Source organism: Mauremys mutica, chromosome 4 (assembly GCF_020497125.1).
Source record: "Mauremys mutica isolate MM-2020 ecotype Southern chromosome 4, ASM2049712v1, whole genome shotgun sequence".
Classification (NCBI taxonomy): Eukaryota; Metazoa; Chordata; order Testudines; family Geoemydidae; genus Mauremys; species Mauremys mutica.
The window spans coordinates 121,060,454-121,087,681 of record NC_059075.1 but is presented as its reverse complement, the minus strand read 5'-3'; the positions used below and the strand labels follow the sequence as shown (position 1 = coordinate 121,087,681).

At 50.9% G+C, this 27,228-nt stretch overlaps 4 non-coding genes across 4 annotated transcripts; 3 read left to right on the top strand and 1 right to left on the bottom strand.

The window, feature by feature from the left end:
• Positions 1-2,375: 2,375 nt before the first annotated feature.
• Positions 2,376-2,456, bottom strand: TRNAF-AAA. Its single transcript has one exon. It is a non-coding gene; the product is annotated as a tRNA-Phe (tRNA).
• A 14,790-nt stretch (positions 2,457-17,246) lies between these two features.
• Positions 17,247-17,328, top strand: TRNAS-CGA. The gene has a single exon. It is a non-coding gene; the product is annotated as a tRNA-Ser (tRNA).
• A 3,287-nt stretch (positions 17,329-20,615) lies between these two features.
• On the top strand, positions 20,616-20,687 carry TRNAQ-CUG. Its single transcript has one exon. It is a non-coding gene; the product is annotated as a tRNA-Gln (tRNA).
• Positions 20,688-21,992: 1,305 nt separating this feature from the next.
• TRNAK-CUU lies at positions 21,993-22,065 on the top strand. The gene has a single exon. It is a non-coding gene; the product is annotated as a tRNA-Lys (tRNA).
• Positions 22,066-27,228: the final 5,163 nt, after the last annotated feature.

Below are 27,228 nucleotides of genomic sequence, written 5' to 3'. Positions count from 1 at the left end.
TTGAAGGCAAACAAGCTGTTGAGTGTTCAAAAATATTATGGGAAAATGTTATTTAGAAAGGGGAATGTGATGTTGTATATTAAATGGAGGGTTTAGAGAGTTCCAATTATTATGTTCTGATTCCTCACACCCCAACCCTGCCTAGCCAGGAAAGTAGCAGAAATGTGATCATCAGTGAATAGATTTCTCTGACATGAAAAGGATACACAAGGTTGTTTGTAGTTAGCTCAACATAAATAAAAGTGAGGGGGAAACTGCTGGCTGGGAGCTAAATATGCAGGACAAAGGGTTGGGATTCTTCTACTCAGATTTGTTACATAGCTGGCAATCTCCCAAATGATGGTCTGTTCCTTCCCTCAAAATGCCAGCTAAGGCTCTCCTTTTGAATTTAAAGCTTCATGAAAGGAAAAAAATAATGAGGAAGAAAACATAGAAGATATGGATGTAGTTGAGAAAGGGCTTGAAGTGATAAAAGACCAAGGAAAAGAAAGCAGCACTGTTTCTGCCTGGCTTTGAACCAGGGAACCTTTTGCATATAAGGCAAATGTTCTAACCACTATGCTACAGAAACCAGTTGCTATCAATTTTGGGGCCCTTTTCAAGGGCTTTCTCAGTAGCTGCTAAACCAGCTGATTTGTCTTTGAAGAACAGGGAAACAAAGGGCACCAAGAACTTACGTTTTTGGATGAGTCAAGAAAAGGGAGTAGCATTGTCCCACTCGGGTAGCTCCTGTTCAATTCCAGGTCAGAAAGCAAAACTCTTCTGCAAGAGTATCCAAAAAATATTGTGTTTCACTTCACTTCATAAGTACGGTTGTGTGGCAATTAAATGATGACCCTAAAGTTTCATAAAAGCAAAGAACACTAAACAAAATAGTGTGGGAAATACGGATGTGTCTGAGAAAATGGCTTGAAATGAAGAAAGACAAAAATTGATCTGTCGAGAGAACAGGCACTGTTTCCCCCTGGTTTGGAACTTCTCTTACAACTACTGGAATAGAAAAGCTAAGCAAATGGTGTTCTATTGTTGCAAAGGAGAGTGAAGTGAGGCATTTTCTCCAGATAGAAGAAAATGGTACTGTCAGGAGTGGGATGTGAAACCACGTCTCTATGCAGAGACCAGAACACCCAAGAGATAGGAAAAAAGAGTCTTAAAACTAGCCCATTAGACCAGTCCACCACCCTACTACTACAAAGACTACCATGTATCAACCCTAGTTTTCATTAATATTTGATGAACTCTTTAGGGAGGTCGAGATGGCACATTTTCAACTCCTAGAGACCTTCTACAGCACAGCTGATTTTTAGACACACTCACCCAGACCTAAAGTTACACGTTTCCTGGAGCTCCATGAGTTCTGCGGTGTTGTAATCTCCCTGCTCACGTTTTAAGTGAACAAAAGATGGGTGCTAGCATTCTGAGAAAGTAATGGTGAACCTCAAAATCCTGCCCTGGGGGCCAGACAGTTAAGCAACCATCACCCACAACCTCTACCATGATAGCATCCTGTCTGGCAACAACCCACTTATCAATAGCTGGGGTGTGAAATCCTCATTTCTTTGTTGTTCTGTCACTGTAGTCCCCACTTTCCTATTGCTTGTCTGTATAATCTCTGTCCGGTGCTGTGATTGTTTCAGTCTGATGTATAATTAATTTGTTGGGTGTAAACCAATTAAGGTGGTGGGATATAATTGTTAAGATAATCATGTTACAATATGTTAGGATTGGTTAGTTACATTTCAGTAAAATGATTGGTTAAGGCATAGCTAAGCAGAACTCAAGTTTTACTATATAGTCTGCAGTCAATCAGGAAGTAAGGGGGGGAATGGGGTAGGGGAATTGGAATTATGTTTTGCTAAGGTGGGGAATAGGAACAGGGAATGGGAACAGGGACACAGGCAAGGCTCTGTGGTGTCAGAGCTGGGAAGGGGGACACTGAGGACGGAAATTGGAATCATTGCTTGCTGGAAGTTTACCCCAATAAACATTGAATTGTTTGCACCTTTGAACTTCATGTATTGCTGCTCTCTGGTCACGTGAGAAGGACCAGGGAATGGGAGGGTGATGGGATAAACCCTCTAACAAGTACATCTTTCAGGGTGTGAAAAACCCCAGAACCAGTATAATTAAGGTGACCTAAGCCGTGGATAGATAGGGCTAAATGGAAGGAAAGATTGTCCTGTCAATGTAGGTATTACAGGGATGGAAAACCCCTCCCCTCACTGATAGCAACTGTCTTCTCCACAGTGCTATAGCAGTGTCACAGCAGCATTTTAAGTGTAGACAGCCTCAGAGTGAGACAAGATCTGGCTCTAGTTTGGCTCCATGGATGCTCAGGCACTAAGACAACAGCAATGACAACACACTAATGCTTCTGTAGGTGGCAGGATTTGAACCTCCATGGGGAGACCCAATGGATTTTTAATCCATCGCCTTAACCACTCGGCCACAACTACTTGATATACAGCTGTTTTACTACACAATGATTCTGTTCTCACAGAATTGTCACTTCAAATTGCTCAGACCATCTCCCCCAGCACACTCACGGATGTGCATTAGTGTAAGTGTGTCCATGGCTGAACAGCAAGAGTTCCTGCCCATTTCCCTTCTGGTTGGAGCATGATTAGAGTGTGTTTGTGGCTAACGACATTGCTATAGATTGTTGTTCATTCCCCACTCTGACAATTTAGACAGTCCCGTTTCTATTCGAATCTCCAGCACATTGTTCCAATAGCCAGGGTCAGGATTTCTCTGGGGCACTGAAATATTTCAGGGGGTTGGTGCATGAACTCAGCCTTGCATTCCTCCCTTGATGTTTCATGGACTAACAACAGCAGCAGAAAGAAAGAGCCGAGCCAATATCTCCCTGGCAGGGACGCAGGTGCCACCTCCCCTCTGTCTGACCATTGCCATTGCAGGAGAGAAGGGTTCCCTGGAATCGAACGCCCTAGCTCAGACAAGAGACACAGGGAGGTTTTACTGTTCATGGATTTGTGCAAAGGAAATTGTGTCTCTGTGTGAAATTGAGGAGGGAAATGAAACATTCACATGGTGGCTGTAGCAGGGTGGCTCCCTGCTTTGGGTTTTTAAGGGGTTTGAGAGCGGCTTGGCAGGGCTTGAGAGCTGCTGCTCTCAAGCTGGGCTGATTGGGGAAGTAGCTGCAGCTGGGCCACACCCCAATCAGGCCACAGCTGGCCCCTATAAAAGGCTATGAGCCAGGAGCCCAGATAGTCTCTCTCTGCCTTCAGAGGGAGATGGGCCTGGCTGCTGGAAACTAGAGAGAAGGTACCTGAGTGAAGCAGGGCTGGGGAAAGGCTGAGGAGCTGGGGAGCTCCAGCCTGGAAAGCCCCAGGCTGCAGCCTAGCTATAGGCCAAAGGTACTGTGGGTTGCAGAGGGCAGCCCAAGGGTAGGACAAAGTAGCAGGTCCAAACCCTCCTTGCCAGGGATGAGTTGGCTGATACTCCAGTCTACCCCAGAGTGTGGGGCTAGACAATGACTGGCAGTAGCCATACACTGAGGCAAGGTGGGGATAGAGGGTGGGGGTTCCCCTGGGAAGGGGAGACCCAGTAAAAGGGGCACCAGGGTCCTAGGAGGGACTCGGGCCAGTAGCAAACAGGTGGATCACCGGCCTGCAGAGGGCGCTCCGGAGCTGGACAGAGCTAATTCCCCGGAGTCACCAGCAGGAGGTGCCGCGGGGGTGAGTCTGACCCGTTTACAGTGGCCCAATGCCCTAAGGAATGTGGGTGAAGGACCCGTGCTGGGAAATGATTTTACAGGAGTTCATATCAATGTATTGCCCTGATTAAAAGCTATGGCTAAAAGGCAGTCACTGTTGTCAGTACTTGAACCTGTGTAAGGATACCTGAGTGGGTGTCAAGTCCATTGCCTTCACCAGGGGTAGTCGATTATTTTATCAAGAGCCAAATTTCTTGGTCAAGGTCTAGTCAATGTCTAGACACCAGAGAAAATAATACACTGATGATAATAAGAAGTATATAGAAATATTTTGCAGTCATTATGGGCATAACTATGATGATTGTTTTGTGTTTTACTCTTTATATCTGGCACCACCACTGCCTTTCCCTTTAGTCTTGTAGTTTACCAAGGGTAAAACTAAATATCACTTCAGATACGAGGGAGTGTTTGTGTTCATTCCTGTTAGCTACACAGGGGTTTGATGTAACTGCTTTCAATCCTCTGGCTCTGCCCTGATAAGTAACATTTCAGGGTGTCTCTGAACTGAAGGAGTGAGATCATTTTTTGACAGATGATGCCTCCTCTTAAAGGTGTTTGTGTGGCTGGCAGCCCTGATTTCCAGGTCTCTCCTGAGGGAAGAAAGTTTCTGTGCAAAATACCAAAACTTTTAACAGAGAGGAGGGAAAGGCGATGGCCACATGATGAGGCCAGTATGTACCACAACATGGTTCTTTTATGTGGGATGACTCTGAACACTGACTGATCTCCACTCCCTTGGATTTGAAGAGATGTTTCGTTTTGCACTTGGGAACCTATAAGGCTGAAGCAATTTTATGGATGGTGACACTGTGTTTGAAGGGTTATTTAATGTTGTAGAAATTGTTTAAAACATTTAGCTTAAACTGGAACTGCCTGTTATTAAAGGCTGGTTTCCCCATGTCAGTTCCATAAGCTCTGCTAGGAACACCCTGGGTTCTCTCCTGCCTCAGTGGGAGCTAGAGGGAATCGTCTCCTGCTCCCCTTGGCTCCAGGCTGGTTTTTCTGGGGAGGGGACGTGGAATTGATTTGTTTGCTGTTGAGAAGGGAGCCAGGCCAGTTCTCAGGGAACGAGAACTCCCAGCATCTTCCCAGCCCAACCCAGGCTGCTGCCCTGTTCCAGCCTCTGTTCTCCTGGAGGCCCTGCATGTTTGACTCTAGAGCAGGCTGGGAGCAGCAGCTGAGGCAGAGGACAGCCTGGGTTGGACAGATGCTAGGAGCAGAGCACCAGAGGCCTCTACTGGCTCCCTCCTCAGCAGCAAACAATCAGTCCTCACCTGCACCCGGGGACAGCAGCCTGGAGCCAAGGGCAGTGCCCAGTGGGAGTTTCTCTTTTTTCTCTTTCTAGGGTGAGCAGGGACCTCGGGGTGTTTCTAGCAGAGCAGTTGGAACTGAATTGGGGAACCAGCTTTTAATAACAGGCAGCTCAAGTTCAGACTAATTTTGTTACAATTTTCTTTATAATGTAAAATAATTCAAAAGTAAATGGGCAGGAATTATTGCAACTCTTTTCTCCCGGTCATAGAAAGAAATGGCTTTCTGGCTTTTCATGATACAGGAGTCAGGTTCGTTCACTGTTCAGAAGCAACGTGCTCAGAAACCTGTTGTGTTTCATTTCTTAGGTTCTGCTGCCGTCATGTAGCCATTTCCTTCCCCTCCTTTCTGTCCAAAGCACAGAGCCCAGTTCCTGCAGGGAGAGAAGGACATATTTCTTCTTTCCTTCTTCAACAGCCCCCTTCCTTGGAGAGCCCTTTGCTGGGGTCTGGGTGGGGAACAATCATTTCTGAGAATTAATTTCACACCATATTTGGTGTTGATGTATAGATTTTACAGCCAGACTAGATCACTAGGTACCTCTGCTCTGACCTGATTCAGAACAGAGTCCAGAGAATTTTAACCAGTGACTCCTACACCCACCCCAAGATCTTCTGGCTGAACGAGGAGGGTTCATTCAGAAAGTCATCGTTTTGGGATGTAAAGGTGGGAAATGATGGGGAAATTGGCCCCTCTTTCAAGTTTAAATGTTGTAACTTCTACATCTAGACCAGGGTGGCCAACCCAAGCCAATGTAACTGCCAAACATGCACCTTTGTATGCAACTGCTGAGTCAATTGTGAACCTTGCTACCATTATCATTATTCCTTTGAAATAATGATGGTGATGAACACTTGGCTCTATATCCCCGTGTGCCCTGGACGTCTACAGGCTGCATTAGCCAATCCAACCATTCGGCACTTGCACATGGGCACCTCTGTATTGTGCTGAGTATTGTACAGTTATGAAAGGCTGATAGATGCTGATATTTTCCCCTTTTTTTAACCAGCACTAATACCAGGCCAGGGCAGGGCTGGGAAGAGAGAGAAAGCAGCAAGTTTCCCCTATTCTGTCTTTCTCTTGACTAGTTTCTCTTCTGCACAACTTGCACTTTTTTTTGCTGTGAGACTGAGGGCCCAGGATTCAAGTCTCTGGTCAGGTAATAAACTACTCACTGTATCTTAAACTATTTTTCTGGAGTCCTCTTTGGTGTTACTTTTTCTCTTCAAGACTTTGCCTTTTTTAAGAAGGGCCTTTGTGTGGGGGGGATTGAAGGGGCAACTTCCTGACATCCCCTCTGTCCTTGCAGCCTGGAGGAATAAAGGCCTCTGGGCATAGAGCATGTTCCTCCCCTGCACTTGCACACACCCCCACCCAGAATATCCTTAAGGAATTAGAATCACCTGCTACCTTCCCCTGTCCTGCTGGATCCCCAAACGACAACGCTCTTCATCCCAAACCCATGTCCCCTCTATTCCCAGTGCCCCTCAGTCCCAACCCTCAGTCCCTCCTATGCTCACTGCTCCTCACTTCCAACCAGAGCCTGCTCCTCTTCACCCTTCTCCTCTGTCTCAACCCACTGCCCCCTCCTATTTCCAGTGCACCTCAATCCCAACCCACGGCTCACTCCAGCAGCAGGTGCTTCAGACCCCCTCAGGAAGATTTTCTTGCAAGGTTTCGTGTATGAGTCAGCATGTTGGAAATATGTTGGATTGCTTGCCGAAATGATCACGTTTGGCTGGTGTTGGATTCCCAGTCTCCTTGTTATTGGGGCAGGAGTAAAATAAAGGGTTGTTATCCTTGTTGTGGGAATCTAGGGCAGCACAACTGTGCTTGGCAGACCCCGATTGAAGGACTCACCCTCAATTCAGTAGCACTTGCTAGGCAGGGGACATGGGTTCCAAAGCCAAGCGGGCTGGGGCCTGGGTCCCAATACTAAAATTTATGTGTTAGAGCAACTTTAGGACAGGGTGGCTGTGGAGGGATGAGTGAGTCCCTAGATAACATAGTGAGTACGGTGCCTTCTTATTTTCCCCCTTTTCCACCCAGGATGGCAGATGAACTGTACAGAGGCACCTCTGGGCTTGCACTGACTAAGGACAACAGCTGCGAGTGAGGTGCAGAGAGGGGATGGCTCATGTTAAAGGACTTTTGGTTGCTGGATTTACGAGCCGTAGGGAAAAGGACACTGCCCAGCTTATTTGGGGTTGGGTCTTTTCCTCGTGGTTTATGTTTATGTGTTGGGGCTGCTGACATGACTTCTGCTAACCCTGGGCTTACATTGCAATGTAGACATACCCTGAGAGGGCATCTTTACTGTGATAAAAGCCCTGTGGCCCGGCTGGCCTGGATCGTCTGACTTGGACTCCTGGGGATCAGACCGGAGCCCAGGCTCGGAGACCCTCACCCCTCGTGGGGTCTCGGAGGCTGGGCTCAAGCCCAAGTTTCTACACTGTAATTTTATAACCCTGCAGCACAAGCCCCACAAGCCTCAATCAGCTGACCCAGGGTTTGAGAATAGTGACTTGGGTGTGTTAATGGCAGGGTAGACATGCTTGGGCTGTGGGGTGGTAAACTTGCAGCGTAGACATCTCGGCTCAGGCTCAATACCGGGCTCTGGACCCCACAAGGTTGGGAGGGAGTTTAGCAAGCGAAACAGGTAAAATGGCAGTGGAGTATTACCATGGACTCAATGGCATTTCTCCATTGGTCTATCTGCTTTGGGGCAGGGACAATAACACGTCTTGCTGCATTTGTTATTTCAAAGGGTGGTTTAGGATTTTCATTCTCACACATGGTGCACAAAGCAGGACTCAACCCTCGGTGGAAACTAAACGAGCTGCCAACAGGTTCTGGCAGCCACAACGAGCCATTTGGTGTGAGAGCCCAGACCTGCTCCTGTCCCAGAGGGAGGGGGTCATCTGTGACAGGCTGGAACACCTACCTATCAGCTCTTAACTCCCAAACTTTCAGTAACTCTATTATCAGTGCCTGTGAGTGTAATTTAAACCATAGGAATAGCCCTACTGGGATAGACCATTGGTCCATCTAGCTCTGAATCTTGTTTTCTGACAGTAGCCAATGCCAGGTGCCCCAAGAGTTACTTAACAAGGCCCCACTGGGAATTGAACCCAGGATCTCCTGTTTACAAAACAGGTGCTGTAGCAAGATAAGCCATGGTGCCTGCCCACACCTAAAAGACAGTGCCTGCCCACACCTGACTCCCTGCCATCCCCACCGGAGCCTTTGCATGTGTTTGGATTCTGCAAAGCAGAGGAGCAGGTGAGGTTTTCCTTGCAAGCTCTGTGTGTGTGTGTGTGTGTGTGAATCTTTGGCCAGGTCTGCACTACAAAGTTATTTCAGCATCATTATATTGCTCAGGTGTATGAAAAACAAACAACGCTCCCTCAGTCAGCAGCTTTTGGCTGGTGCACACACTGCAATGCCACATCTGGCGACAAAACTGCCCTGTTTTAGTGACAAAATAAAACCACCGCGACGAGAGGCCTAGAGCTTTTTGCAGCAAACTTAAAGCAACAAATTGTCATTGTAAATGCCGCTGGTCATTATATCACCATAACTGGTCTCCACCAGTATCCCACCATGAACTCTCCTGCCCTGTATTCCTGCTACAGAGGGTAGGCCCTTCCCCTTTCATAGCTCCAGAAAGTTCTGACAGCTGAGCTGCTGTCTACACCGGGATTAGATTGATATAACTGCATTGCCAGCCTAAGTAATCTAATTACACCCACCTAATTTTGTAGTGTAGACCTGTCCAAAGAATCACACACAAACCTTGGGAGCAAAACTTCACCTGCTCCTCTGCTTTACAGAAGCCAAATATGCACCACACTTGTCAGGGCCCAGTGGGGATTGGCAGAGTTAGGTGTAGACAGACACGATGCTTTTATTAATAGTGGGCACCCTGGCTTAGCTGGTTAAAACCCATGTTTTTGTAAACAGGAGATCCTGGGTTCAACTCCCAGTGGTGCCTTGGGGAGTGGCTTTTGGGGCACCTGGTATTGGCTACTGTCAGAAGACAAGATTCAGAGCTAGATGGACCTATGGTTTAAATTACACTTACAGGTATTGATAACAGAGTTACTGAAAGTTTGGGTGTTAAGAGCTGATAGGTCAGTGGTGTGGTCCAGTCCCCTCAATGAGGTTTTACCATTTCCACTTGCTAAACTCCCTCCCAACCTCTATAAAATTACAGTGCAGACATATGGGCTTGAGCCCAACCTCTGAGGCCCCATGAGGGGCGAGGGTTTCTGAACACAGGTTTCAGCATGAACACAAATATCGGCACCACAGTTTTTAGCCCCTCAGCTTTACACCCAGGAGCCCAAGTCAGATGACCCAGGCCAGCCCTGCTGCCATCTTTATCCCAGGAGAAATGGACTCTAAGGGTACGTCTCCACTGCAATGGAAGCCCAGGTGTGGCACGCTGTGCTCAAAGCAGCACCCTGGAAACCCCATATTCACCACTCTCATATAATGACATGGTTTGTACAAAGTCTGCCTCGTGAGGTATGATTTCAAAAGTCTTGATCTGCTGAACATTAATATCATGTTGGATTGTGTGTGCTCGCATTGGTTGGGAAGTTATGAAGTTTTGCTCTGTGTGCGTTACTGAGATATGTTATGAGGTTGGGAAATGCCTACCACCAGCCTTTCAGGTGCGACAATGGAGGAGCCAGACTCACTGCTGGCCCATTGAAGGTATCCACACTCCCAAGGACTATCCCAGGAACCGTGTACAATGCAGACTTCTCTGAGATAGCACGCGACAATGGACACTGCCTGACTCACATTGTAGCAAAGGAACTTCCTAGCAAGTTGGAAGGAAACTATGAAAGAGGGGAAGAGATATCATGACTTGGCCTCTCTTCCCCACAACTCAGCAGCTGGAAACACCTGGAGGACAAAGACTGAACTAAACTGATTCAGAAATCAGAAGAGAATAATAACAATAATACTTTCAAACCAAAGTCCCCAAACAGACTAGTATTGGTTTTTCAGCAGAAAATTTTCAGTTTGGGGAATTTTGTTTTCTCAGTCAGACCTTGCCAAGGGAAGCAGGGAGAAAATGTTTGAGTTGCTTCCTTCAGAACAGCTTGGCCTAGCCACTAGCTCTGGTTCACTGTTCTGGCCTTGCTCGGGTTGAGGGTATTTTAATAATTTGGGCAGGTCCCAGGGTGTTTGGAGGAGATGATGAGGCTGTTACCTTTTGAGATAAAAACTAAGAAATACAGGACTAGAGATTTTTTAGAAATCTGGGATTTAGACATTTAAAGCAAGGTGGGGTCTGAGTTTCTGAAGGTTTTTGTTTGCAAGAAGCAATATTGTTTGATCTGTCATTGTACCAAAGGGGGACATGGATGTCTATAAAGTAGGGGTAAAGACTAAACACATCCAAGGAGGATGGGATTTGAACCCATGCGTGCAGAGCACAATGGATTAGCAGTCCATCACCTTAACCACTCAGCCACCTCATGTGAGCTGTTAAGAAAGAGACAGGAGGAGGAATCTAAGGCCGAAAGAGATAGGGACAATAAGGAGTTTTTAAATACTAAGTGGAAGCAGGGGTTGAATGAGCTCCCCCCTCACATCTAGTGAGGAGCTGGGGGAAAGACTTCAGGAACAGACTGTGTTTGCATAGACACACCTACTCTGCCCAGGTATGCAGCATGATGGGGCCACTTTCCCAAAATGACCAGTTTTGGCTGGTGGTGGGTTACAAATCACTTTAGGATTGAATGGAATGAAATGTTATTATCCTTCCTGCATGACTGAAGGGCAGCTGAACATACCTAGTCGGTCCTGATGGAGGGGTAGGTGGGTGAGGAATAGCTTTTATTGGACTTCATAGAAGTGATTGAGAACATCATCCTAAAACAGTGGTCCCCAAACATTTCACAGTGTGCCCTCTTATCCATGGCTGTGGACCCTCGGAAGCCGCGGTCAAGAACCGAGGCTGGGAGTGGGGCTGTTGCTTGCTGGGGAGAGGGGTGCAGACCTGGGTAAGGGGGTCGAGGCCGAGCTGGGAGCCAGAGGCCCAGGCTGAGGGTGGGATTTGGGGAAGAGCTGGGACAGAGTGGGGCTGAGTGCTGCTACCTCCCTGCTCTCCATGGGGGCTGGCTCAGGCCCTGAGGTGCCCCCATGAATGTTCCTCTGTGTCCCCCTAGGAGTCATGCCCCATATTTTGGGGATCACTGAACCCTACTCGCTAATCAGGGGCTAGTGATGCCAAAGCCCAGGGAAAGGGAGAACAAGTGCGAGGCCCCCAGCACTGGAACCATGTGAAGGGGCTGCAGGAGAGGGGCAATGGCTGGTGGCACAGGGAGTTAAGGTCAAAGGGGGCACAGGAGGGGGCAGGAGTTAGGGGTGAAGGAGGTGCAAGGTTTGGGAGTGCAGGAGCTAGCGGTAAAGGGAGAGTGGGGATCGTCCAGGGGCAATGGGGAAGTGCCAAAGTACAAGCTTTGCCCAGAGCATCATTTTCCCTAATGCTGATCTGAGCAAACAATTGGAAATGACCATTCAGTGAGAACAGAACCATAGTGTAGCTTCCTCGAACAAACGCTCCTTGAGTGGGGTGATCCACAGGGAGTAGCTCAAGCCTCCAAAGTGCCTGGCCAGGGGCAGGACATTAGCACAGCAAGGGAGGGGTGTGGCAGTGACATCACAAAGGCTTTTTGCAGGACCTCACACTATTGGTCAAAGGTGGTGGGGAGGTGGTGACCTCACAGAGAGATGCTGACATCAGCTAGGCAGGACAGGGGTGAGGGGCCAGGGAAACCTCAGAGACCCCTGTGGCTTTGCTTCAGCAAGTCTCCTTCTCGAGGTGTCTTTTTGAGAACTGAGAGAGTATTCGGGTTCACGTACGTGAGCGCCAGGAGGAACCACTTTCGAGTTTCCTCCTTCCCTTTTCCTGATTTTACTAGAAAACAGCTGTCTCTGTTTAGAAGGTAAGAGACTCCTCAAGGTTTGAAACCTGTTCAGTCTGATCCATCTGGTGAGGGTTGAATTCTAGGCATGGAAAACACAAGCTTAAGGAGGCAGAATTTTATTCCGCACCTGGGATTTTGTCCCATAGAATCACTGGGGACATTAGGGTTTGTCCTTTTTGTTTCATCTTTTCCTCCATCCATCCCTTCCTCCTATCTCTTTGTCTCTTGCTTCTTTTGTCCTTTCACCTGTTCCCCTCCCAACAGCAGGAGCAGGGTGTGTGGGTGTGTGTGTGTTGCGGGGGAGTGCTCTGCAGCTCCCACTGTGAGAGGTCCACCCAAAAATGTGGGCCTGAAATAGTGCTGGGGCAGTGATCCCCACCAGTGACCTGGGCCATCCTTTGGGCTCTCTGGTGAGGACCCTCAGCCTCCCATCCTCAGTCTCTACCCTGATTGGCTGAGCAGGGGGTTATTGACAGGGAGGAGACTCGGGTCCTTGTTGTTCTCTTTTAAGACCAAGTAAATAAGTCATAGCCAGTTATACGTTTGATTAATTTTGCTGCTTCTCTGCATTAATTGTCTCTGAGCAGGTCATGATTCTCTCTAACATTCCAGTTCTCCTAAAATACTCGCTTAATAATTACTGTGCACTGTTGTTGGTCTGGAGCACTTTATTCAGGTCATTCAATGTCTGAAATTCAAGATTCGATGGTTAATTTGAAAATCGGGGCTCTTGGGTCCTATTCCCAACTCTGCCACTGACTGGCTGTGTGACCTACGACAAGTCAATTCTCCTTTCTCAGCCTTAGCTTCTCCCTCTTTCAAGTAGGGATAATAATGATCTGCTCCTACCTACCTTACGGTTGGTGGAGGATGGGGATCCATTGGATAGTGTCAGTAGGAGTAGTGCATAATATGAGGTGTCCTCTCACGTTTACTCCGATTAGATTATGACATAATAGAATAGCTGAAATATTCTATTTTATTTGTATTTTCTTTATTTTGAAATTGTTAAGAGCAGCAACTACTTAGCTCAGACTGAAGCATCTTATCTAATTTTTGAGATCTAAGTGTATCCTCTTTGTGTGCGACGAGACAATTTAACACACTCTGATAAACAGGAGATGCTTTTGTTTTGCAACAACATATTTTTGCAAAGAACTTTCATCCCGCTTGTTATGATTTCAAGAAACAAACTGGTTTAGTCTGAAGGGAATTTTCTGACAGAAATGGTTTCAGTGAAATTTCCCCACCATCTCGATTCCCGGGCTCTATCCCTGCCTCTAGGGGGTTTTGCTGTTTGTTAGAACAGGAGTCAGGACTGGTGGCTTTTCTTTCTGACTCTGTCACCGCCTTGCTGTGTAGGCCCTTGGGTAGGTCACTTCCCTTCTCTGTACCTCAGGTTCCTCCCCATCTGTCCAATGGGAACAGGGACAGTTCTCGAACTCTGGGCGGTCGTGAGCCTGAGTGAGATAAGGAGCGTTAAAGCCCTCTGTGAAGGAGAAAGGGGAGTTTCATGGTGTTTAGCACCAAGGAATTCCAAAGTTTGCTAAAATGTCTAGTCTGTGGAAACAAGAAATGGTCGGGGCCAAACTTTTTAACCACTGCCTTTTTTAAAGCCCATTCAGGGATGTGAGTCTCTGTCTCTTAAGTACCTGGGATTCTTTGCCAGCAGGATTGAAGAGGTTCCTGCCTCTGTTTTTGTGGCCTTAACAAACCAGGTGTTGTGCCCCAGTTCTCTTCTGAGATCCCTGAAAAAGAACATCTTCCCATCCATGAACAAGACAGGACCTATCTTTCAAAGGGGAACAAAGAGAACCCTGGGACTTACAGACTAGCTAGCCTCACTTCCATAGCTGGAGAGATCCTGGAATACATTCTTAAACAATCAGTTTGTCAGCAGCACCTACAGGTGGTAGGTGGAGGTGGACGTGGGTAAACAGTAGATGGGATCTATCTCAGTGTTACTAAGGCTTTTGACACAGTCCCGTAGGACATTCTCACAAGCAAACAAGGGAAATGCGGTCTAGATGCAATCAGTGTCATGTGGGTGCAGAGCTGGTTGAAAGCCCAGACTCCAAGAGCCCTTCTCCATGTCTGGCTGTCCAATGGAGAGGGTGCACCTAGTGGGTCCGGCAGGGATCAGTCCGGGGTCCGGTACTATTCAATAGTTTCATGAATGATTTGGAAAATGGAGCGGAGAGCATGCTTCTAAAATTTGCAACTGACACCAAGCACTTTGGAGCACAGGATTGGAATTCAAAACGCCCTTAACAAATTGGAGAATTGGTCTTCTTGAGCCAAACTCCATGGCTGGGCCCCTCTCTCTAGACTGGGCTGAAGTGAAACCCCAGAGCCAAACACTCCTCCTCCTGGACAGTGCACTCCGACCTTGAATGGTCAGATGCTGCTTAGCACTGTCAGAGCAGCTTTGGCTGGGGGATTCTCCCAGCACTTTCCAATAGCGGGAAAGTATTAAATCCCCAGCAATGGAACTCAGGAGTCCTGACTCCCAATCCCCTGGCCCAGTCACTCCAGCGGAGCACACTCCCTCTCAAAGGCAGGGGGAGGTGCCATGAGGGCCTGCTTGTAATTGCCAGCTGTGGGAGGGAGTGTGCAGCAGTGGTTAGAGAAGGGGCCTGGAATGAAGGACTGCTGGGTCCCATCCATACTTCTGACACTTGGGGTGACCCTGAGCCAGTAGCTTCCCCTCCCCAGGCCTGTTTCTCATCAGTAGGGTTGGGGAAACAGTCCCGACAGCCCAGGGGGGTTGGGAGGCTCCAGGAAGGTGTGTAAAGTGCTGGGATTTCAGGATCCCGGAGGCGCTGTCACCCCTGCACTAGGGTGATGTTCTGCACCCCCTGCTGCTGGCCAAGTTTCTCCTTTCCTTGGCAATAAGACAAACTCTTGTTTTCACAGCCAGCCGATTGCCCAGTGTCATCACCCTGCCTGCTGGCTGGGCAGGGTAACTCCTCAGGTCACCACGCCCCTCTCCAGCCTGCCTTGGGCTTGGACAGTGAGGAGAAGGGTGAGGGATGACACTGAACATCCTCCATCCATCGCTCACAAGTGAGTGGCATTAGAGTTCCTCGGTGGTGTCCCCTGTCTGTCTGGGGAGAGGCAGAAAGAGGGGGAGAGAATCTCTCCCAAAGGACATTGGATTTGCAAACGGCCCCCAGGAGCCCCTCACTCTCAGACCAGGGAGGGGCTTCTCCAGAGCCGTCTCCAGTGTGTTTGGCAAGGTCCCAGCAATGGGGCTCCAAGCCCTTCCCTTGTGGGAGACTGTTCCCCAGGCTGAGAGTCTCTGAGCTGAGCCAGACCCGGGGAGCTCCTGAGCATGGAAATCAATGGGAAATGAGGGGGCCCTGGCATTGCTATGCCTAGGGACTTTAAAGTGGGGATTGTTCCTTCTCTAGCCTGGGCGGGGAGTGGAGGGGAGGTGTGAGTGTGGCCTGGGCTGGCAGGAGGGAGCTGCTTGTCCAAAGTGACCAATGGTCTTTGTGACTGACCCCAGTGCTCTAAAAGGATGAGACTCCCCGATTCTTGCAGCCCCAGGGATGATGAGGGGGAATGTTGAGGGGGAGCAGATCATGCAATGAACTCCTGCCAGTGTGTGTAGCTTGCACTCCCTGCACTCGTGTTGGGGGAGAAGGGGCTGCTCTGGTTTGAGCAGGGATGAGGAGGGAGCGAAAAGGCCCATGAGTGAAAGGCTGCCTTGACCCCAGACTCACGCCTGCTCCCTGCTCGGTTCCAGGATGGCCAGGCTCCTGAGGATGTTCAGGAAGAAGGCTCTGCGGGTGGCCCCAGAGCCTGAGGGAAGCAGCTGCCATCTTCCCCAGGAGCAGAGCGGCCCCTCCGTCCCCGCTGGCGGGGAAGGAGCTCCTGGCCGGGCCAGGAGGTGGAAGTGCCCAGCCTTCTGGTGGAGAAAACCTGCTTCTGGCGCAGGCGTCGAGGTGGGAGAGGCACCGGCCAGGCCAAAATGGAGCTGGGCCAGGATGCGGCTGGGCAGGCAGGACCCAGCCCAGGAGCGGAACCGGGCAGGGTGGCTCCGGAGCTTGTTGTGTGAGCAGCAGCGGCCCCAGGAGCCCAGCCCTCATTTCCAGCAGGAGGCATTGCCCTGCCCGGTCAGTGGGGACCTTCCAGCCTTCCCAGGGCAGGAGGTGGAGGATCCCTCTCCCAGCCCCAGCAGCTCAGCCCGCTCCCCATGGGACAGCAGCAGTGCCTGGGACTCAGAGAGTAGCGAGGCCGACGAACGCTTCTGCTTTGTTCCAGGTGAGGAGCCAGGCTGGGCTCGAGGAGGGGCTGTGAACACCCCGGGCCCAGGCCCTCGAGCAGTGTTATGGGGGCGGGTCCCCAGCTCAGGTGTCGGGCCTGATATTTTGTCTCTTATATATAAGGGCTTTGTCAGCAGGAAGCTGTAGGTCACATGGTAGGGGTAACAGTGGAGTTTGAGATGGAGCAGCAGCAGCAGGGGAGCAACGTGTGTGTGCCGGGGGGATTCACTTGGTAAAAATGAAACTTACAAGGCATTCCCTCTGCTGGAGCAAAAGCCTCTCATTTATCTCCTCAACTCCCCTCCATGAAAATCTCCACCTCTCCCCCGGCGCTGAGAGACCCCCTCACTCCCATGGAGATTTGTAATTGTTCTAACTCTTCCTTGGCCTTGTCCAAATAGTTTTCCCAGACAAATTATCAAGGACATTTCAAATGAGAAAAACAAAACAAAACAAATGAAAACCAGAGAAACCCCCACCACACACAGTTTGGGTCTGAATTTTTCTACTGAAATTTGGAGACAATAAAACTCATTCCTCTGTTGGCCAGAAACCAAAGCTAGACCTCCCCCACTGTACCGAACCACCAATGTGCTGGCTCCTCTTGTGAGACATTTCTCTGCACAATACTGCTGCTAATCCAGTTATTAACTCCAGGAAACATTTTCCTTAGCCTGGTTCCGTGTGTCACTGGTTTCTATAGCAAAGGCCAGTCCCTGGCCATGTGGTCCAGACATCGTCATTCACATCAGGCTTCAAGTTCAGAATCATTTCCCATTCCCGCTCTGTGGGAGAGGAGACTTTTAAATGCGCTCTCTGTGCGACTGCACATGGCTAAGCAAAGAGAACAAATCCAAATCCCCCCTGTGCTTTGAGAGCCAGGTTTGCTGTGGGAATTCTGTAGTTCAGATGATTTCATGCCTGGGCATTGTGATTCTTTACCAGTTTCTCTGGCATTGGGGCAGTTTTGTGCTCACAGCTGTGATGGCCGAGTGGTTAAGGTGTTGGAGTCGAAATCCAATAGGGTTCCCCTGTGCAGGTTCGAATCCTGCTCACAGCGAGGCTTGTGTTTTAGCCAGTCTCTCACCAGGGCAATACCTCTGTACAACCCCCTGAGACACTCTCAATTTTCTCCCCACCCCAAGTAAATCCTGTTCTGCTCCTTTCATAGAGATCCCTGGGACACCACCTCACACTGTGTCCCTGAGGTGTCAGGCAAACTCTCAGCCCCTGTAGCCTCTGCCACTCACCGAGCGCCCCATAGATCAGCCATAGCCCTGGTTCTGCTCCTCTCTCTAGCGTGTGAAAGGAGCCAAGTCAGCGACTCCATGTGAGCAACAGGGCTGCAGAACCAACAGGAAAAAAAAAAAGTGCTCAGTGCCCCTGCTACAGGCCTTGCCGACAAGCTCCTCCTCTTCCCCTTCAGCACCTGCCAGTGATCAGCTGTTCAGTGGGGTGCAGGAGGCGGATGGGGAGGAGCAGGGACGGGAAGAGGTGGGGGAGGGAGAGGAATGGGGCAGGAAGGTGCAGAGCGGGAAGAGATGAGACAGGGTGGTGGCTTGGGGGAAAGGGTGCAGTGGGGGCAGGGACTGGGGCAGAAAGGGAGGGATTTGTCCCGGACCCCTCTAGGGCCGGCCCTGAAGGGAAGCACTGACTATCACAGTGACAATAAAACTGACCAGCATTGCGGGGGAGACAGAGGGAGATCCGCACTCACCAGGTCTCTTCTCGCCCCCAAGGTGAGCCAGACACTGCTCTCTCCTGGCTCTCACTCTAGCAGCTGGACGCCAAGGAGCCATTTCCCTACAGGAAGTGCATTGAGTGCCCCTGTGGTGCTGGGGGGGCTGGTGCTGCTGCTGCCTGTGGGTCTGGCAGGGGGGTTGACGTCTGCACAGACTCTCAGCTGCCAGGCCGGAGTGGGCACTTGGGACCTTACCAGACTGGCTCAGTGAAGATGGAGGGTTGACAGAGCAATACAGACGCTCTCCAGAGCACGGAGCAGCGTCCGCCCATGCAGCCAGGCAATGAGCATTTCCCACAGCCTGGAGCCGAGGGGGAGGCGGCAGCTGCTGTTCCAGCTCCTCGGGGACAGGCCCTGTCAGCCAACAGACACTTCTTACTCACCACTGCTAAGGGTGCCGGGTTCCTCCGGTGGGGGTGTGGAGCAGCTGTTCGTTTTCCTGTTCGCACTCCTTTGCGGTGTGAAAATCGGGAAGGGGAGGCAGAAGCCCCACTTCCCTCCGTAAATGACACCCAGTGGGGGAAGCCAGGACAACAGGGTGGGGCGGCAAGTAGTGACCAGACTCTCGCCGCCAAGGTCTAGTCTAGCTCAGGGTCCAGCTCAACTTCCTCCCCGCACCACTGGCCCCCAGTCCCCTTCTGCCACCAGGTGAACCCGGGCACTAGGGCAGAAACGGGGTGAGGAAGCAAGTCAAGCTGAGCAAGGCAGGCAAAAGGAAGTCTTGTCTTCATGGGACGCTCACAATGTCCTTTTTGTGTGCAACTGCTGCAAAATCCTCCCAGACAGAGAAGCAACAGGCTAAAGTATTTCCACAAAATAGCTCAGTTGGGAAAGCGATAGATTGAAGTTCTACAGGTCACTGGTTCAATCCCAGGCCTTGGCAGGCCCTTTCATCCCTCTTTGTGCAGTGGTGGCTTGTTTTCTGGGAGCACAGCGGTGCCTGCACCCAAGGTGAGTCCCTGAGCTTGGACTCTGCAGTAGGAAAAGATACTGTGGGCTTCTGCCCCTAGTTGGCTGGCCTGACCTTTAACAATGAAGGACAGGACCTGTCTCTCCTTATGAGTTATTGGTGGACCCAATATAGCAGGAAAAGAGTGAGGCAGGGTGGCCCTCAGGAATGGTGCCAGAGGGGGTGCTTGGCAGTGACAGGCAGGTATAGGAGATGAAAACTCCTCTGTGCAGCTGAGTAAGAGCAGTACCCTGGAAGAGGGATCTGTTAAAGTGGCCATGTGGAAGGTGGAAGGGATTTGGTGGCCCTTGATGTTCAGTGCCGTGGAGCAGCTGGACTTGGACATGGTGGGTGTTCAGGAAATGCACATTAACAACTCTAGGGTAGCTCGATGGTCAGAATGTGGGTAGCTCCTGAGGTCCCTTCCAACCCTGAGATTCTATGATTCTAAGGTGATTGGATGAAGGGCCTGTCTTTCTGGTCCTCTGTGCCAGGGAAGAATGATGGAGTGGGAGTCTTGTTCCCATTCATGCTGCGAGTACAGAAGGTGCTGGAGCTCTGACCAGGGAGCGCATTACTGGTGGGCTTTGTGCTCCATGGCACTGGTTACAGCTATATTAGTGTGTATGGTTCCCAGTTAAGGCATGAAAGGAAAGTTCTATGGAGGGAACTGGCTTCCTTCCTCTGGACCGCACGGTGTTTGGTGTTGGGGGACGGGATTTCAATTGTTGCAGACGGCCTGAGGACTGCTGATCCTGTTTTCCCGACTGTCAGAGGAAACTCTTCTATAATGAGCACTACCTGGTGCAGGTCTGTAGCGAGGTTGGCTTAGAGGACGTGTTTCTCCGTAGTGGAACCAGTGGCGGGTGGGCAGTTGCCTCTTATTCCTCTGACCCAAGCTCACAGCAGCCGCAGAGGGGATACACCTTTCTGCGGGGACAGGCCACGAGTCGCATTGACCGGATTTACGTGAAGGAGAGCACATTGACAGCCCAGTGCAGGGTGGTGCCAATGGACTGTTCGGATCATGCAGCTCTCACCGTGTGCTCATTGTGGGCAAATCCCTGACCCACAGCAGAGGATATTGGAAGCTGAACATCCAGAGCTTGCAAGATAAAGGAGCAGGGAGGCAAGGCCTGGCGGTGTTGGCAGAACGGGAATGCATCAGAGGGTTCTATGACAACCAGGGGGATTGGTGGGAGTCGGTGAGGGAGGAGTTGGTGGCTTTCTTCCAGCAGTCGGGCAAACACCACAACATTAAAGAAACCAGTGGTGCCAAGTCCTGCAGTGTCACCTGTGGGATTTCCACAAGAGCATCCAGGCAGGGGAGCCAATCAGCATGTGACTGTACGACCAGACCAAGCGACAGCTGGCCGAGTTCCAGGAGATGAGGCTGCAGCTGGCCAATATGAGCGGGACCACCGAGTGAAGGGAGGGGCGGCCTCCCCTGACATTTTTGCAGCCTGCAGGGAACTGAGACATAGCAGGGGGATGCGGGGACACAGGGCAGGACCTGCAGATCTGATAGTGCAGGACCACAGTCGATGGAGGAGGAGAGAGAGTCCTGCGAGAGGAAGCCGCTGGTGGGAAGCAATAAGTGCGGAGTGCAAACTAGCCAGCTGAGAGTCATAGGGGTCAAGAAAATGATTTAGCAGCAGGTCCCATGGTGTAATGGGCAACACTCAAGACTCTGAATCCTGAAATCTGAGTTCAAATCTCAGTGGGACCTCCTGGAGATATGCTGGTTTGCTGCAAACCCTTGGAGCTTAATGTGCTTGGTTACACACTCTCTGGTTGAAGTAGGGTGAGGTTTTTTTCTTCCCCCTCCTGCTGGGTGACTGATGCCTATTGGAGGTAGGTCTTTGGTCCAGCTGGTTCAATGGATTGGCTGCTATGGGTTAGAGTCCTAGAACTTAACAGTCCGGCTAGAGATTCCAGCGGGTTGACCAGATGCTTGTTTCTTGCTGCTTCACCTGATGTCCACAACTTTGGTCTCTGTACCTGCAGCTGCCACACTCTTCCTCTGTCCACATGGCATTTAAAGGAAGGAGTGCCAGGTCCAGGCTTCATAGTCAGGGCTAGGCAGGAGGGGGGAAGAGCCCACTGAAGGCCACATGCAGACCAGCATGCAGGGCGGCTGATGATGATCTGTGGCCATTATCGAAGATGGTAGGAAAGCAGGGCCAGCCCCCCGGTGGCTCCTCTTACCATTCCCACTCAAGATGCTGACTTTTGCAATGAGGCAGGAGCTTTTACCCCAAGAGGCTTTTCCGCAGCTGCCGAGAAGCAGAGAAACACCCAGGTTCCTAAGGCGCTATTTAGCAAGTACCCTCCAGCACAGGGACAGGCGCACATGCTAGCCCGGGCAGCCGCCCATTTTCGTTGGCAAGTCAGGAATGGCAAAGGCTAGACTGGAAGCACCTGGGGCTCATGCCCCAGCCTTTGTGATGCCCAACCCCCAACTTCTTCCCAGGGCTCTAGCTGCAGCCAGAGCATTGGCCTGAGCGGCCAAGAAGAGGTTCCAGCCCTGAAGGGAGCAGGACTTTAAGCATGAAGGTAAAACTGCAGAAACACAACCACAAAAGGACTTGAACTCTCTATCTTCTGATCCAAAGTCAGACGCCTTATCCATTAGGCCACATGAAGAAGAAGAAGAAAAATAAAAGAAAAAAAAAGCTACTTCAAGCACTTCTTTGGAAAAGGTGGACACTGTGTTTCTTGGGTCATCTACTGAGGGGGGCTGAGACTCTCTGGGCACAAAATGTTGAGTTCCCAGTGACATGTGAGATTTAATTCTATGAAGCCAGATAAAGGGCGTTGGCAGGGAGGCTTAGGCATGGGGGATTGAGGTGCAGTGGACGGACCAGTTGTCTAGGCGCGGAGATTCAGTCACATTGAGGCACAGGAGGGAGGAGGAATCCTGCTGACAGGCAGTGGCTGTGCAGAAAAAGAGGAGGGGTTGCTGGGACTTTTTTTGCCTCTCTTTTGCCTGCCTGCTCACTCTTGTGGTGAACGGTGAAGATACTCTTAACAAGCACAGGTAGTTCAGTTGGTAGAGCATCAGGCTCTTAATCTGAGGGTCCAGGGTTCAAGCCCCTGTCTGGGCACTCAGCTTTTAAGTTGCCTTGTGTGCCAGGAGCCAAATTCTGCTCACAGCCACCCACAGATTCCCAGGAGCTGTGGCCCTTTCCTGGAAAGGTTCCTTTCCTTAGGAATCAGGAGAGAAGCCACATCCACAGGTGCAGAAAGCCCAGTCTCTGGCTGCCAGGAAGCGCTATGGGGCCAGGTGCTGAGAAAGCCCAGAGGGAGAGCAGCAGAGATGGGGGGGGGAAGGGAAAGAGAGAAGCAATGATGACAGGGGGGTCTGGTCCGGCTATTGTCAGGAACTTCCCCGGCTTTTACACAATCCCGGTGGAATTGGCCGGCAAAAGGATCTGAGTCCCCACCCCCTTACCCAGTGGCTGCCTGACCCCAAGGACTCTCTTTCTACTCTCGTGTGTGGCAGAGACCTCGTAACCCCAACAAGGCTGGGCCCAGGATTCCTAGGGGGCTTGACCCCCAATCTTGTCATGATCACTTAGAACAGGGTGTCACGGACTCACAGATCGTGCCCACTTGTGGCCCCGTGCGGTCCGTGGGAGATGCCCCTTCCAGTGTGACAGCCCTTCTCGTGGATCCACTCTCCCTCAGGCTCAGGCCCCTCCACCTCCTGGATTTGCACCTCTCTGAGCCTTAGCACACCTGTTTCTCGCCGTGGGCCCCCTCAGGGAGTCCACGCGCTCTGGACCCCCTGGGCCGCCTCACCCCCGAAGGGGTTGATGCAACCCTGCTCTCTAGACCAGAGTGACTCTCAGGCATCATAAAACAGGAGGGTTTATTGAGTGTTGAACACAGCACAGGAAACTCTCAGGGCCTCAGGCCTGGCCTCCCTCAGCAGAGCATATCCCAGTCTCCCTGCAGCCAGGTGGGCTCTGCCTGCTCCCCCTTTCCAGCCCAGAGCCCCCCCTGCTTCCCAGCTGGGCCTCCAATATCCCCAGCCCCAAGCCCCACCTCTGTCCATTGTCTTCTCTCCAGGTAAACAGGGTGGCCTGGGCCTCCTCTCCTCTCAGCCCTCCTCTGGCCCCTTTGGGCTGGAACCGGCTGGTCAGGTCACTGTGGTCCTCTCTTCGCAGCCCGTTGTCCTTCCACTGGCCAGAACCGGCTGTGATTCCTGAGCTGGGTCACCAGTCGCTGGGGTCTCCATCCTCCAGTCCATCCCCCGGGGTCCCAAAAGTGCCCTCTCCGGTCCTCTGTAACAATAAACTCCCTCTCCCCTCACCTCGTTAAACTAGTAACACCCGGGGGCACTGAGTCCCCCTCCCTCTCCATGCAACCCACTGGAAAACACAGAAAAACCAAGAAAACCCTCCACTTCGTCACACAGAGGCTGAGGTGTCCCCACTCTGGGGTACTCTCTCCGCTCTGGGCACTTCCCTGACCCACTCATCATTGCATGTGCTTCAAGCAAACACCATTTATTACCCAGCAATCAATGTAAAACATAAGGAAAGATGGGAAAGGAAAACATGTCACCCTGTTCTGTGGTGCAGGGAGATCACAACCAGCGTCTCTGGAGTGTCAGGGCAGGTCACAGTCTCTTCCTCACATGTCCCAGGCCTCCTTCCCAGGCCCTGGCTGTGCTGCAGGGACACCGCTACAGGCTGGACACTTGCTCTGGCAGTGGTCACATGCTCTAGGTGACAGGCCCCTTGTTCCCAGTGTCTGCCCCCATGTAGGGGACACAATCCCCCCCACCCCTGAAAGTCTGGCCTGCAAGTCCTCTTGACATCTCCTTGTGCTGGGCCTTCTGCCCAGGGTCCTCCTCGCTCTCCCAAGCTGCTCACTGCACCCACCTCCAGCCCCAGTGCTGCTGCAGCTCTGCCTCCAGCTCCCTGGGTTTCTCCTCTGGCTCCGCTTGCTGCAGCTCGGCTCCCAGCACAGATCTGCTCTGGTTCTCCCTGGCTGGCACAGCTCTGCTCCCCGGCTCTTCTCGGGGCTCCTGCTCTCTCCTTAGCTCCACCCCACTCTGGCCCAGGCAGTTCCAGCTCACATGGAGGATGGGACCCCCTGGCCTGGTGACTCCCTCATTACACTGCCTGGCCTGTCAGTCCAGCTAACTTGGAGCTTTGGTCTCTCCCCATTGCCCCTGGGGACTGTCAGTCTCAGGGTCCTGATTTCTCATTGACTCTTCTCCCTTCTATTGGGACTGGGAACTAGCCAACCAAAAACCCCAGTAAGTTTAAGAGGCCAACAGTCCCTTACACGAACCAGCCCCGTGAGGATCACCAATGTCCAGAGAAGACAGCACAAGCTGACAGTCTCTTCCTCACATGTCCCAGGCCTCCTTCCCAGCCCTGGCTGTGCTGCAGGGACTCCGCGACAGGCTGGACACTTGCTCTGGCAGTGTCCACATGCTCTAGACAACACAAGCTGGTTCCATGGTGTAATGGGCAGCACTCAGGACTCTGAATCCTGCAATCTAAGTTCAAATCTCAGTGGGACCTTATGCTGGTTTGTAGTAAATCTCTGGCACTCAAAATACTTAACGTTCCTGTTTCCAGCTATGGAAGAGCAAATCCTTCTTCTCCTGTTGGGTGACTCACACCCACGGGAGCCAGGCCTCTGATCAGGATGGCTGCAATGGGTTGGGGCTCTAGAACTGGCTACTGATGCCTGCAGTTCTGTGGTTTGACCTGGTGGTTGGGATTCTTGCTGCTTCAACGTGATGCCCACAAGTTTGGCTCTTGTGCTTCCTGCCACACTTTTCCTCTTGCCCACATGGGGCTTGAAGAAAGCAGTGCCAGGGCCAGGCTTCATAGTCAGGGGTACGCAGGAGGGAGGAAGAGTCCCAGGCTGGAGCCAGCACATTCAGGGAGGGAATCTGGCCCAAGACTCCAAAACTGATTACAAATTCTTTTAACACTAAAGTGGGACCCTGATATGATTTCAGTAATACAGTGATTGGAGCCTGTTGGGCCGTAGTTAACAGGAGGAGAATGATCCAGATGTCTGGCAGGGGATTGAATTGAATAGCAGTAGCCGGTTCATGAGAACCCAACGTGCTGCTCCACCAACCTGAGAAACTCATACTGAACTTGATCATCAGAAATGTCAGTGATTGTCTTAGAGAATAACCTGCCCTAACGTCTATTTCACAGCCAGCTCAGTAAGTGCGCGGTGAGTAGGGGGCTGGGACCCAGAAAATCCTGAGCCAACCAAACCATCTAGCAGGTTACTTGGAGTTTCTATTTCAAATTCCCAAGAAGTTCACAGATAACGTGCTGGGATGAGGGCCCAGGACACAGCTGGACATGCCCCAAAATGGAGAATTCTCTAGTGACTCCTGGTGATCAGACTGACATTGCAAGAGATGGGCCCTTGTTGCCATGGGAGGGATAAATGACTGCACAGTTATTTGTGGGATAGGGTCATATAGTGATGCCAAGCACATGTTCAGCTCAGTTGGGTTTATGAGCAAATGTGCATCATCCCTTAGAGAGTTTTTATTTTCTATTGGGAATTTGCGTTTGCTTCACATGATGCAGACACAGTGACGTGTACAGTGCAGGGGATAGCACCATGGAGCGACTTTTCCCTTTCTCTCAGGGCTCCAATTTTCCTCCATGAGCCCTGAGTAGAGCCCAGGTCGCTCTTTGCCAGAAGATCGTGGGTCACAATTATTAACATTGAGTGGGAAAGCAAATTTGTAAAATTCTGTGGGGTCCAGGCAAACAACTGAGAATATCTCAGGGAGGGATCAAAGCCGCGGGTTTCACTCCCAGAGGCAGAGCGTTCAGAGTGCTGGGTGGGGTCATTAGTCCAATTTGGGCTGCAAAAGTGGTGGGCTTAGGGGCACTCGCTGATTTTTGTTCAAGCCTTTTTTTAACCACTGGGCCTTCTATTTCCAGCCGGTACATTTCTAAAAGGGAAAGTTAAAGAAGTGATTCCCAGTCTTGATTTTGCTGCTTATAGATGTAGCCTGCAAAGTAAAGAAAGTACCTTTTCAATCCCATCATGTGTTTGGTTTGGGTTTTACTTCTGTAAGAGAACTGAATCCGGACAGTATAAGGTATAGAAACAATACAGAACTAAAGGTGCAGCAGTGCCCATCCTCCGATGTCTTTCAATAGAAGCTTCTCCTTACTTAGGGAGTGAGCCCAATGGACGTCTGACACGTTAGTCCTTAACTATTGGCTAAGAGTATCGCGCGGACATTGTGTGAAAGGGGATGTCTCATTTAAATGGGGCTGTTGATTAAAGATGAAGCACCTCGCAGGCCCTGGCATACCCCAGTGGTCAAGCTGCTCATGAAGAGGCCTTATAAAGGCGACGTTGTGGGACCTGTAAAAATGGAACATTTCACAGACTCATGGATAAAGTACTTGTGCACCACAAGGCGTCTGCCACCGCACACTTAGCCCATGTCCACACTTACAGTGGCACAGCTGTACTGATACAGCCGAGGGGGTGTAAAAGCGCTCGTGTAGCGGGGTTATGCCGAGGGCAGAGAGCTCTCCCAGTGACAGAATAAAACCAGCTCCAAGGGTGGTGGGAGCTGCGTTGGTGGGAGACAGGAGTGACAAGAGCACTTATGCCGGCAAAATTTACGTCACTCAGGGTGGGGGAGGGGTGTTTTCAGAGCCCTGAGCAACAAAAGTTTTGCCAACATAGGTGCTAGTGTAGATAGGGCCATGGAGGATGCAATGGTCTGTTCCCCCACCTGGGCGGAGCACCCCTCATTTACAGGGTTTGCTAACAAGCCCTTCTGTCAAGCTCAGAGTTTCACAATCCTTAGAGCATCTTCCACTTACAAAGTGTCTCTGACAGAGGCTGTTCCCTTCAACACTGTGACACACTCTGATCCCTGGCTTAGACCTTCTTATTGAGAAACAGCCCATAATGTCATGCCCCCTCTGTGTTATTTCTAGTGTAGCAGAGAGAGTGTTATTCAGTGTATTTCCCATCTCTCCTGAGCCCAGGTCGCTCTGAATCACACACACTGCTGAGTGGAGAGAGCCAGTGGGATGGGAGAGCTGAGATTTCCCTCCGTGGTGCGTGGGGCAGAGGGCTGGATGAGCACTGGGACATGAGCGATGCCAGCGTGGTGAGCAGCTCCAGTGCGGAGACGCTGAGAAGGGCTCAGGGTGCAGGAAATGAGCCTCCTCTGACTTGCTGTGACAACTCCATGGCTGAGACAGCCCAGGCAGGAATTGCTGAGGACGTCGGTGTGG